The sequence below is a fragment of the Capra hircus genome, chromosome 18 (assembly GCF_001704415.2).
Source record: "Capra hircus breed San Clemente chromosome 18, ASM170441v1, whole genome shotgun sequence".
In the NCBI taxonomy this organism is placed as follows: domain Eukaryota; kingdom Metazoa; phylum Chordata; class Mammalia; order Artiodactyla; family Bovidae; genus Capra; species Capra hircus.
Window position 1 is genome coordinate 35,118,628 of NC_030825.1, and position 10,551 is coordinate 35,129,178.

The 10,551-nt window shown below is 40.7% G+C and overlaps 1 pseudogene; it reads left to right on the plus strand.

The window, feature by feature from the left end:
* LOC108638060 lies at nucleotides 855-1,722 on the plus strand (annotated as a pseudogene).

The following is a 10,551-nucleotide window of genomic DNA, read 5'->3' on the forward strand; positions in this document are numbered from 1 at the left end:
CATTCATCATAAAGGGGAAACTTTTTTTAATTTATGAAAAGGCATCATTAAGAATAACTGGACTTCCCTGGTGGCACAGTGGATAAGAATCTGCCTGCCAAGGCAGGGGGACATGGGTCGAATCACTTGGCCTGGAAAGATTCCACATGCCTCAGAGCAACTAAGCCCGAGTACCACAACTACTTCGTCCACATGCTCCAACTACTGAAGCTTAGGGGCCTGGAGCCCCTGTTCCACAACAAGAGAAGCCACTGCAATGAGAAGCCCCTTCACAGAACAGAGTAGCCCCTGCTCACCCCATCTAGAGAAAGTCCAGGCACAGCAACAAAGACCCAGCGCAACCATAAATAAATAGATGAGTAGAGTATGTTAGGCACAGATCAGGTGGAAACTTTTATAAACATGTTCACAAAACACATATCTAACAAGCCTCTGGATCTAAAAAAAACAAAGAACTTCTCAAACCTCAATCATAAAAAGACAACCCAATTTTTGAAATGAGTAAAAAGATTTGAACAGGCAATTCACAAATGAATATATGTGAGGGTGGCTCAATAGCATGAGTCATCAAGAATATGCAAATTAAAACAAAGATGATATACAATTATGCACACACTATGATGGCTGACATTCAAAAGACTGGCAGCATCAGATTCTGATGAGGAGGTGGAGCATAACAATGTCAGGAAGATAAAATGGCCACTTTGGCAATCTGTCTAGCAATTTCATATACAGTTAAGCTTTCACCACCCTTAGGACCCAGCAACTCCACTTTTCTGTACAGTCTACCTCAGAGTTACTGTGGTTCAGTTCCAGAGCACCATAATAAAGCCAGTACCTCAGCAGAGCGAGTCATGCAAACATTTTGGTTTCCCCAGTGCAAGTAAGGCGGTTCACTCAGTGGTTCAACCATCTGTCCTTGCTTCAGCAGTATTTGGTCAGAACAGACCCAGGGACGCCCCCTCCACCAGCCTCTGACCACCCTCCAACCTTTTTTCAAGCTGCGCCTTTGGAAACAACCACTCAGCTATCCTCAGCCTCCGGGACCAGGCCACACCGGGTTTTTTGAGCTTAGCTCCTTATTACCTATCAACCAATGGACAATATTGGTTGAGCTCCCAGATTTAGTAGAGCTATTCCACCCCAGTGGAGGCTGTTGTCAATCACCTGGTCAACAGGCACCTGCGGGCCTCCTGCACCTACCTCTCTCTGGGCTTCTCCAAAGCAACGATGTGGCTCCGGTGGGTGTGAGCCAAATTTTTCTGCAAACTGTCTGAGGAGAAACTCCCGAGATCCCAGCGTCTCTCGAAAATGCAAAACCGCTGTGGTGGCCACGCCCTCTTCTGGCATGCCCAGACCATCCCAAGATGAGGGGGGTAAAATCCAGGACGCCAAGGAAGCCCTCGCGGTCCTGGAGAAGCACCTGAATCAGGCCTTCCAGATCTGCATGCCCTGGGTTCTGCCCTGGCAGACCCCCAGCTCTGTGACTTCCGGGAGAGCCGCTTCCTGGAGGAGCAGGTGAAACTCATCAGGAAGGTGCATGACCACGTGACTGACCTCCACAGCTTGCCTGGTCCCCATGCTGGGCTGCATCAATATCTCTTCCAAATGCTCATCCTTTCAGCACAGCTAGAAGCCTCCCAAGACCCAACAGCCTTTGAGCCCCTCTGGATCCTCCCAGTGTCAAGACTTCTGCCTGAAGGTTCTCTCTGCAGCCACTAGGCAGCTTTTTAACCATTCTGGAGCCCTTGCTCACGCAGTGGACCAAATGGAAACAATAAACATTTTTGCAGTGGCCCACAAAAAAAAAAAAAGTTAGGTTTACAGGATACTGTAGTCTATTAAGTATCCCTGGTGGCTCGGACAGTAAAGAATCTGCCTGCAATACAGGAGAAATTGGGTTGGGAAATTGATCCTCTGGAGAAGGAAATGGTAACCCACTCCAGTGTTCTTGCCTGGAAAGTTCCATGTACGAGGGAGCCTGCTGGCCTACAGTCCACGGGGTCACAAAGAGTCGGGTACAACTGAGTGACTAAGCTCATAGCACCATTTATGTCTAAAAAAATAATGTACCTACCTTAATTTTAAAATACTTTATTGCTAAAAAGTGCTTCAGAACGTCCATCTTCTTTTTGCAACAGTAACATCAAAGATCACTGATCACAGCACAATGTAGCAAATGTAATAATTATGAAAAAGTTGAAAATATTGCAAGAATTTCAAAAAGGTGACACAGAGACATAAAGTGAGCAGATGCTTTGGGAAAATGGTGCCAAATAGACTTGCTTGATAAAGGGTTGTCACAAACCTATTTGTAAAAAAAAAAACCCAGTGTCTGCAAAGCACAATTGAGCTAAGTGCAATAAAATGAGGTCTGCCTGTATTTACTCAAGAGAAACGAAAATGTGCACAATAAGAGTTGAACAAGAATATCCACATCAGCTTTGTTCATAATAGCCCAAAACTAGAAACGACCCAAATGTCCTTCAACAAGTGAGGGGATAAACAATGGAGTTAGAATCATACTACAGAAGTTAACCCAGCAATAAAGAGGAATGAATTACTGGTCCATGCAACAACGCAAATGAGCCTCAAAGACATGATGCTGAAAAAAGCCAGATACAAAAGAATACATCCTGCACAATGAGATTTATATGGAGTTCCAGAACAGGCAAAATTAATCTCTGTTGAAAGAAATCAGAGCAATGCTTTCCTGAGAGCCAGGGGAAAGATGGACTGGAAAGAGGAGTTAGAATGTTTTGTTTTGTTTTGTTTTGTTTTGTTTTGTTTTGTTTAGGGGAGGGAAATGTTCTGTGTCTTGACAGAGATGTAGGTTACATGGCAACATTCATTTGCAAAAATTCATTACACTGTGCTATGAAGATCTGTGCATTTCACTGACTATTAATTATATGTCAATTAAACAATAAGGAGCTAACATTCTTTTAAAGAAGAAGATATGGGGGAAAGCATATATTAAAACAAGAGCCTGAGAAAATTTCAGGGCACAGGAAAGAATCTGCCTGCAATACAGAAGACCCAGGTTCAATCCCTGGGTAGAGAAGATTTCCTGGAGAAGGGCATGGCAACCCACTCTAGTATTCTTCCCTGGAAAATCCCATGGACAGAGGAGCCTGGCGGGCTACAGTCCATAGGGTGGTAAAAAGTTGGACACGAGTGAAGCAACTTAGCACACACGCATATAGAACACATATTCAAAAAACAAATTTCCAAAATGTTAGTGTGACTGCTGGGAGCAAGCCATTTTTCTCAGTAGTGTGGGGGTGGTCTCATCTTTTCCCCATCCCCCCTCCATAAACCTAGAGGATCACAAAAAGAGTGATTGCTGAGGTGGCTCAAATCCAAGATGAGACAAACCATTTTGCATGGTAACCTCTGGTAACTTACATGGAGAAGCCCACATTCCCAAGGGGAGACACTGACTGCTCCCTAAGATGCTCCGTCATCAGTGAGATTTGAATCTCCACCCCTCACTGCTCTCTTACTCAAAGTGAAGCCAGATGACTAAATGGCACTGGTGATTAGAAGTGATCGGGTCCTAGGGTAACAAGCAAGAGCATTAGTGGGCATAAGGAGAAATTTTCTCCTAGAAACCAGAAGAAGTTGATTCCAAGAGTTTACCTTCAACAGCTGTTGGGGAACTGAGGCAAGTTAGAGGACATGCATCATACCCAAACCCTTCCCTTCTCCAGCAAGCTGGAACATGTAGACCCCTCACTAACCCAAGTGCGGCCATGAGCCAGCAGCATCCGTGTTACCTGGAAGCTTGTCAGAAATACAGAACCTTAGGCCCCACCCTAGACCTGCTGAATCAGAGTCTGTATTTCTGCAGAATCCCCATGTGATTCATGTACACACAGAAATTTGAGAAATGCTGCTGGTAGTTCATCGGTTTTTACTTAACAAACATATATATAGTTTTTATTTTGTGCCAGGCACTGTTCTACATGTTTTATTTTTATTTTCTCAATTTATTTATTGAAGGATAATCGATTTACAGAATTTTCTTGTTTTCAGTCAAACTGCAACATGAATCAGCCAAAGGTATACATATGCTGCTGCTGCTGCTAAGTCGCTTCAGTCGTGTCCAACTCTGTGCGACCCTATAGACGGCAGCCCACCAGGCTCCCCCATCCCTGGGATTCTCCAGGCAAGAACACTGGAGTGGGTTGCAATTTCCTTCTCCAATGCATGAAAGTGAAAAGTGAAAGTGAAGTCGCTCAGTCGTGTCTGACCCTCAGTGACCCCGTGGACTGCAGCCCACCAGGCTCCTCCGCCCATGGGATTTTCCAGGCAAGAGTACTGGAGTGGGGTGCCATTGCCTTCTCCGAAGGTAGACATATATCCCCTCCCTTTTGAAGCTCCCTCCCATCTCCTGCCCCATCCCATCCCTCTAGATTGATACAGAGCCTCTGTTTGAGTTTCCTGAGCCATGCAACAAATTCCCATTGGCTATCTATTTTACATATGGTAATATAAGTTTCCATGTTACTCTTTCCATACATCTCACCCTCTCCTCCCCTCTCTCCATGTCCATAAGTCTATTCTCTATGTCTGTTTCTCCACTGCTGCCCTGCAAATAAATTCTTCAGTACCATTTTTCTAGATTCTGTATATATGTGTTAGAATGTGATATTTATCTTTCTCTTTCTAACTCACTTCACTCTGTATAATAGATTCTAGGTTCATCCACCTCATCAGAACTGACTCAAATGCAACCCTTTTATGGCTGAGTAATATCCCATTGTGTATATGTACCACAGCTTCTTTACCCATTCATCTGTTGATGGGCATCTAGGTTGCTTCCATGTTCTAGCTATTGTAAATAGTGCTGCAGTGAACAATGGGATACATGTGTCTTTTTCAATTTTGATTTCCTCAGGGTATATGGCTAGGGGTGGGATTGCTGGGTCATATGGTGGTTTTATTCCTAGTTTTTTAAGGAATCTCCATACCATCTTCCATAGTGGCTGTGTCAATTTACATTCCTACCAACAGTGCAAGAGCATCCCCTTTTCTCCACACCCTCTCCAGCATTTACTGTTTGTAGACTTTTTGATGATGGCCATTCTGACTGGTGTGAGGTGATATCTCATTGTGGTTTTGATTTGCATTTCGCTAATAATGAGCGATGTTGAGCATCTTTTCATGCGTTTGTTAACCATATGTATATGTCTTCCTTGGAGAAATGTCTGTTTAGGTCTTTTTCCCACTTTTTGATTGGGTTGTTTGTTTTTCTGGCATTGAGTTGTATGAGCTGCTTGTATATGTTGGAAATTAATCCTTTGTCAGTTGTTTCCTTTGCTATTATTTTCTCCCATTCTGAGGGTTGTCTTTTCACCTTGCTTATAGTTTCTTTGCTGTGCAAAAGCTTTTTAAGTTTAATCAAGTCCCACTTGTTTACTTTTGTTTTTATTTCTGTTACTCTAGGAGGTGGGTCATAGAAGATCTTTCTTTGATTTTATGTCATTGAGTGTTCTGCCTATGTTTTCCTCTAAGGGTTGTATAGTTTCTGGTCTTACATTTAGATCTTTAATCCATTTTGAGTTTATCTTAGTCTATGGTGTTAGGAAGTGTTCTAATTTCTTTCTTTTACATGTAGCTGTCCAGTTTTCCCAGCAACATTTATTGAAGAGGCTGTCTCTTCCCCACTGTATATTCTTGCCTTTGTCAAAAATAAGGTACCCATAGGTGTGTGGCTTTATTTCTGAGCTTTCTATCTTCTTCCATTGGTATATATTTCTGTTTTTGTGCCACTGCCATACTGTCTTGATGACTGTAACTCTGTACTATAACCTGAAGACAGGTAGCTTGATTCCTCCAGCTCCATTCTTCTTTCTCAAGACTGCTTTGGGTGTTTGGGGTCTTTTGTGTTTCCATATGAATTGTGGAATATTTTGTTCTAGTTCTGTGAAAAATGCCATTGGCAATTTGATAGGGATCGCATTGAATCTGTAGATTGCATTTGGTAGTATAGTCATTTTCACAATATTGATTCTTCCTACCCAGGAACATGGACTATCTCTCCATCTGTTTATGTCATCTTTGATTTTTTTTCATTAGTGTCTTATAATTTTCTGTATACAGTTCTTTTGTCTCCTTGGGTAAGTTTATTCCTACATATTTAATTCTTTCTGTTGCAATGGTGAATGGGATTGATTCATTAATTTCTCTTTAATTTCTCTTTCAGATTTTTCATAGTTAGTATACAGAAATACAAGTGATTTCTGTGTATTGATTTTGTATACTGCAACTTTGCTAAATTCACTGATTAGCTCTGGTAATTTTCTGATACTATCTTTAGGGTTTTCTATGTACAGTATTGTGTCATCTTCAGACAGTGAGAGCTTTACTTCTTTTCTGATCTGTATTCCTTGTATTTCTTTTTCTTCTCTGATTGCTGTAGCTAGGACTTCCAGAACTATGCTGAATAATAGTGGTGAAAGTGGACACCCTTGTCTTGTTCCTGATCTTAGGGGGAATACTTTCAGTTTTTCACCACTGAGAATAATGTCTGCTGTAAGCTTATCATATATGGCCTTTACCATGTTGAGGTAGGTTCCTTCATGCCCATTTTTTGAAGAGTTTTATTGTCACCCTGCTTATTTAATTTCTATGCAGAGTACATCATGAGAAATGCAGGGAGAAGTATCAATAAACTCAGATATTCAGATAACACCATCCTTATGGCAGAAAGTGAAGAGGAACTAAAGAGCTTCTTGATGAAGGTGAAAGAGGAGAGTGAAAAAGTTGGCTTAAGGCTCAACATTAAGAAAACTAAGATCATGGCATCCAGTCCCATCACTTCGCGGCAAATAGATGGGGAAACAGTGAAAACAGTGGCTGACTTTATTTTGGGGGGTTCCAAAATCACTGCAGATGGTGATTGCAGCCATGAAATTAAAAGACGCTTACTCCTTGGAAGGAAAGTTATGACCAACCTAGACAGCATATTAAAAAGCAGAGACATTACTTTGTCAACGAAGGTCTGTCTAGTCAAGGCTATGGTTTTTCCAGTGGTCACATATGGATGTGAGAGTTGGACTATAAAGAAAGCTGAGACTGAAGAATTGATGCTTTTGAACTGTGGTGTTGGAGAAGACTCTTGAGAGTCCCTTGGGCTGCAAGGAGATCCAACCAGTCCATCCTAAAGGTGATCAGTCCCGAGTGTTCATTGGAAGGACTGATGTTGAAGCTGAAACTCCAATACTTTTGCCACCTGATGCAAAGAGCTGACTCATTTGAAAAGACCCTGATGCTGGGAAAGATTGAGGGCAGGAAGAGAAGGAGATGACAGAGGATGATATGGTTGGATGGCATCACCGACTCAATGGACAGGAGTTTGGATAAACTCCAGGAGCTGGTGATGGACAGGGAGGCCTGGCATGCTGCGGTTCATGGGGTCGCAAAGAGTCAGACACAACTGAGCGACTGAACTGAAGTGAACTGAATCATAAATGGGTGCTAAATTTAGTCAAAGGCTTTTTCTGCATCTATTGAGATTATCATATGGTTTTTATCTTTCAATTTGTTAATATAGGGTATCACACTGATTGATTTGCATATATTGAAGAATCCTTGCATTATTGGAATAAACCTGACTTGATTGTGGTGTATGAGCTTCATGGTGTGTTGCTGAATTCTCTTTGCTAAAAATTTTTTGAGGATTTTTTCATCTTTGTTCATCAGTGATATTGGCCTTTAGTTTCCTTTTTTTGTGTTTTATTTGTCTGGTTTTGGTATCAGGGTGATGGTGGACCAGTAGAATGACTTTGGAAGTGTTCCTTCCTCTGCACTTTTTTGAAAGAGTTTTAGAAATATAGGAGAGGGAGAGGGTGGGATGATTTGGGAGAATGGCATTGAATCATGTACACTATCATGTAAGAAACGAATCGCCAGTCTATGTCCGATGCAGGATACAGCATGCTTGGGGCTGGTGCACAGGGATGACCCAGAGAGATGTTATGGGGAGGGAGGTGGGAGGGGGGTTCATGTTTGGGAACGCATGTACACCTGTGGTGGATTCATGTCAATGTATGGCAAAACCAATACAGTATTATAAAGTAAAAATTAAAATTAAAAAAAAAAAAGAAATATAGGCATTCAGTTCAGTCACTCAGTTGTGTCTGACTCTTTGTGACCCCATGGACCGCAGCACGCCAGGGCTCCTTGTCCATCAACAACTACCAGAGTTTACTCAAACTCATGTCCATTGAGTCGGTGATGCCATCCAAACATCTCATCCTCTGTTGTCCCCTTCTCCTCCTACCCTCAATCTTTTCCAGCATTAGGGTCTTTTCAAATGAGTCAGTTCTTCACATCAGGTAGCCAAAGTATTGGAGTTTCAGCTTCAACATCAGTGCTTTCAAGGAATATTCAGGACTGATTTCCTTTAGGATGAACTGGTTGAATCTCCTTGCACTCCAAGGGGCTTTCAAGAGTATTCTCCAACACCACAGTTCAAAAGCATCAATTCTTTGGTGCTCAGCTTTCTTTATAGCCCAACTCTCACATCCATACATGACTACTAGAAAAACCATAGCCTTGACTAGATGGACCTTTATTGGCAAAGTAATGTCTCTGCTTTTTAAAATTCTGTCTAGGTTGGTCATAACTTTCCTTCCAAGGAGTAAGCATCTTTTAATTTCATGGCTGCAATCACCATCTGCAGTGATTTTGGAACCCACAAAAATAAAGTCTGTCACTGTTTCCACTGTTTCCCCCATCTATTTGCCATGAAGTGATGGGACCAGATGCCATGATCTTAGTTTTCTGAACGTTGAGCTTTTAAGCCAACTTTTTCACTCTCCTTTTTCACTTTCATCATGAGGCTCTTTTTTCCCTAAATGTTTGATAGAATTCTCCTGGGAAGCCATCTGGTGCTGGGCTTTTGTTTTGGGGGAGATGTTTGATCACAGCTTCAACTTCAATGCTTGTAATTGGGTTGTTCATAATTTCTCTTTCTTCCTGGTTCAGTTTTGGAAGATTGAACTTTTCTGAGAATCTGTCCATTTCTTCCAGGTTTTCCATTTTATTGCCACATAGTTGTTCCTAATAGTTGCTTATAATCCTTTGTATTTCTGCATTGTCTGTTGTAACCTCTCCTTTTTCATTTCTAGTTTTGTTGATTTGATTCTTCTCTCTTTTTCTTGATGAGTCTGGCCAAAGGCTTCTCAATTTTGTTTATCTTCTCAAAGAACCAGCTTTCAGTTTTATTAATCTTTACTACTGTTTCTTTCATTTCTTTTTCATTTATTTCTGCTTGGATCTTTATGATTTCTTTCCTTCTACTAATTTTGGGGTTTTTTGTTCTTCTTTTTTCAATTGTTTTAGGTGTAAAGTTAGGTTGTCTATTCGATGTTTTTCTTGTTTCTTGAGGTGGGACTGAATTGCTATAAACTTCCCTCTTAGAACTGCTTTCGCTGCATCCATTACGTTTTGTGTTGTGTTTTCATTGTCATTCGTTTCTAGAAAATTTTTAATTTCCTTTTTGATTTCTTCAGTAACCTGTTGGTTATTTAGAAATGTGTTGTTTAATCGCCATGTGTTTGTGTTTTTTTACAGTTTTTTTCTTGTAATTGATATCTAGTCTTACGGCATTGTGATCGGAGAAGATGCTTGATACGATTTCAATTTTCTTAAATTTACTGAGGTTTTATTTGGGACCCAAGATGTGGTCTATTCTGGAGAATGTTCCATGTGCACTTGAGAAGAAGGTGTATTCTTCTGCATTTGGATGGAATGTCCTGAAGATATCAATGAGATCCATCTCATCTAATGGATCATTTAAGACTTGTGTTTCCTTATTAATTTTCTGTTTTGATGATCTGTCCATTGGTGTGAGTGGGGTGTTAAAGTCTCATACCATTATTGTATTACTGTCAATTTCTCCTTTTATGTCTGTTAGTGTTTGTCTTATGTATTGAGGTGCTCCTATGTTGGATGCATAGATATTTACAATTGTTAGTCCTCCTCTTGGATTGATCCCTTGATCGTTATGTAGCGTCCTTCCTTATCTCTTGTAATCTTCTTTATTTTAAGGTCTATTTTGTCTGATATGAGGATTGCTACTCCAGCTTTCTTTTGCTTCCCATTTGTATGGAATATATTTTTCCATCCTCTCATTTTCAGCTTATATGTGTCTTTAGGTCTGAAGTAGGTTTCTTATAGACAGCAAATATATGGGTCTTGTTTTTGTAACCATTCAGCCAGTCTCTGTCTTTTGGTTGGAGCTTTTAATCCACTTACATTTAAAGTAATTATTGATATAGATGTTCCTGTTGCCATTTTCTTAATTGTTTGGGATTGATTTTGTAGATCTTTTTACTTCTCTCATATTTCTTGACTATATAAGTCCCTTTAACATTTGTTGTAAAGTTGGTTTGGTGGTACTGAATTCTTTTAACTTTTGCTTGTCTGAAAAGCTTTTTATTTCTCCATCAATTTTGAATGAGATCCTTGCCAAGTATTGTAATCTTGGTTGTAGATTTTTTCCTTTCAATACTTTAAATATATCCCACCATTTCTTTC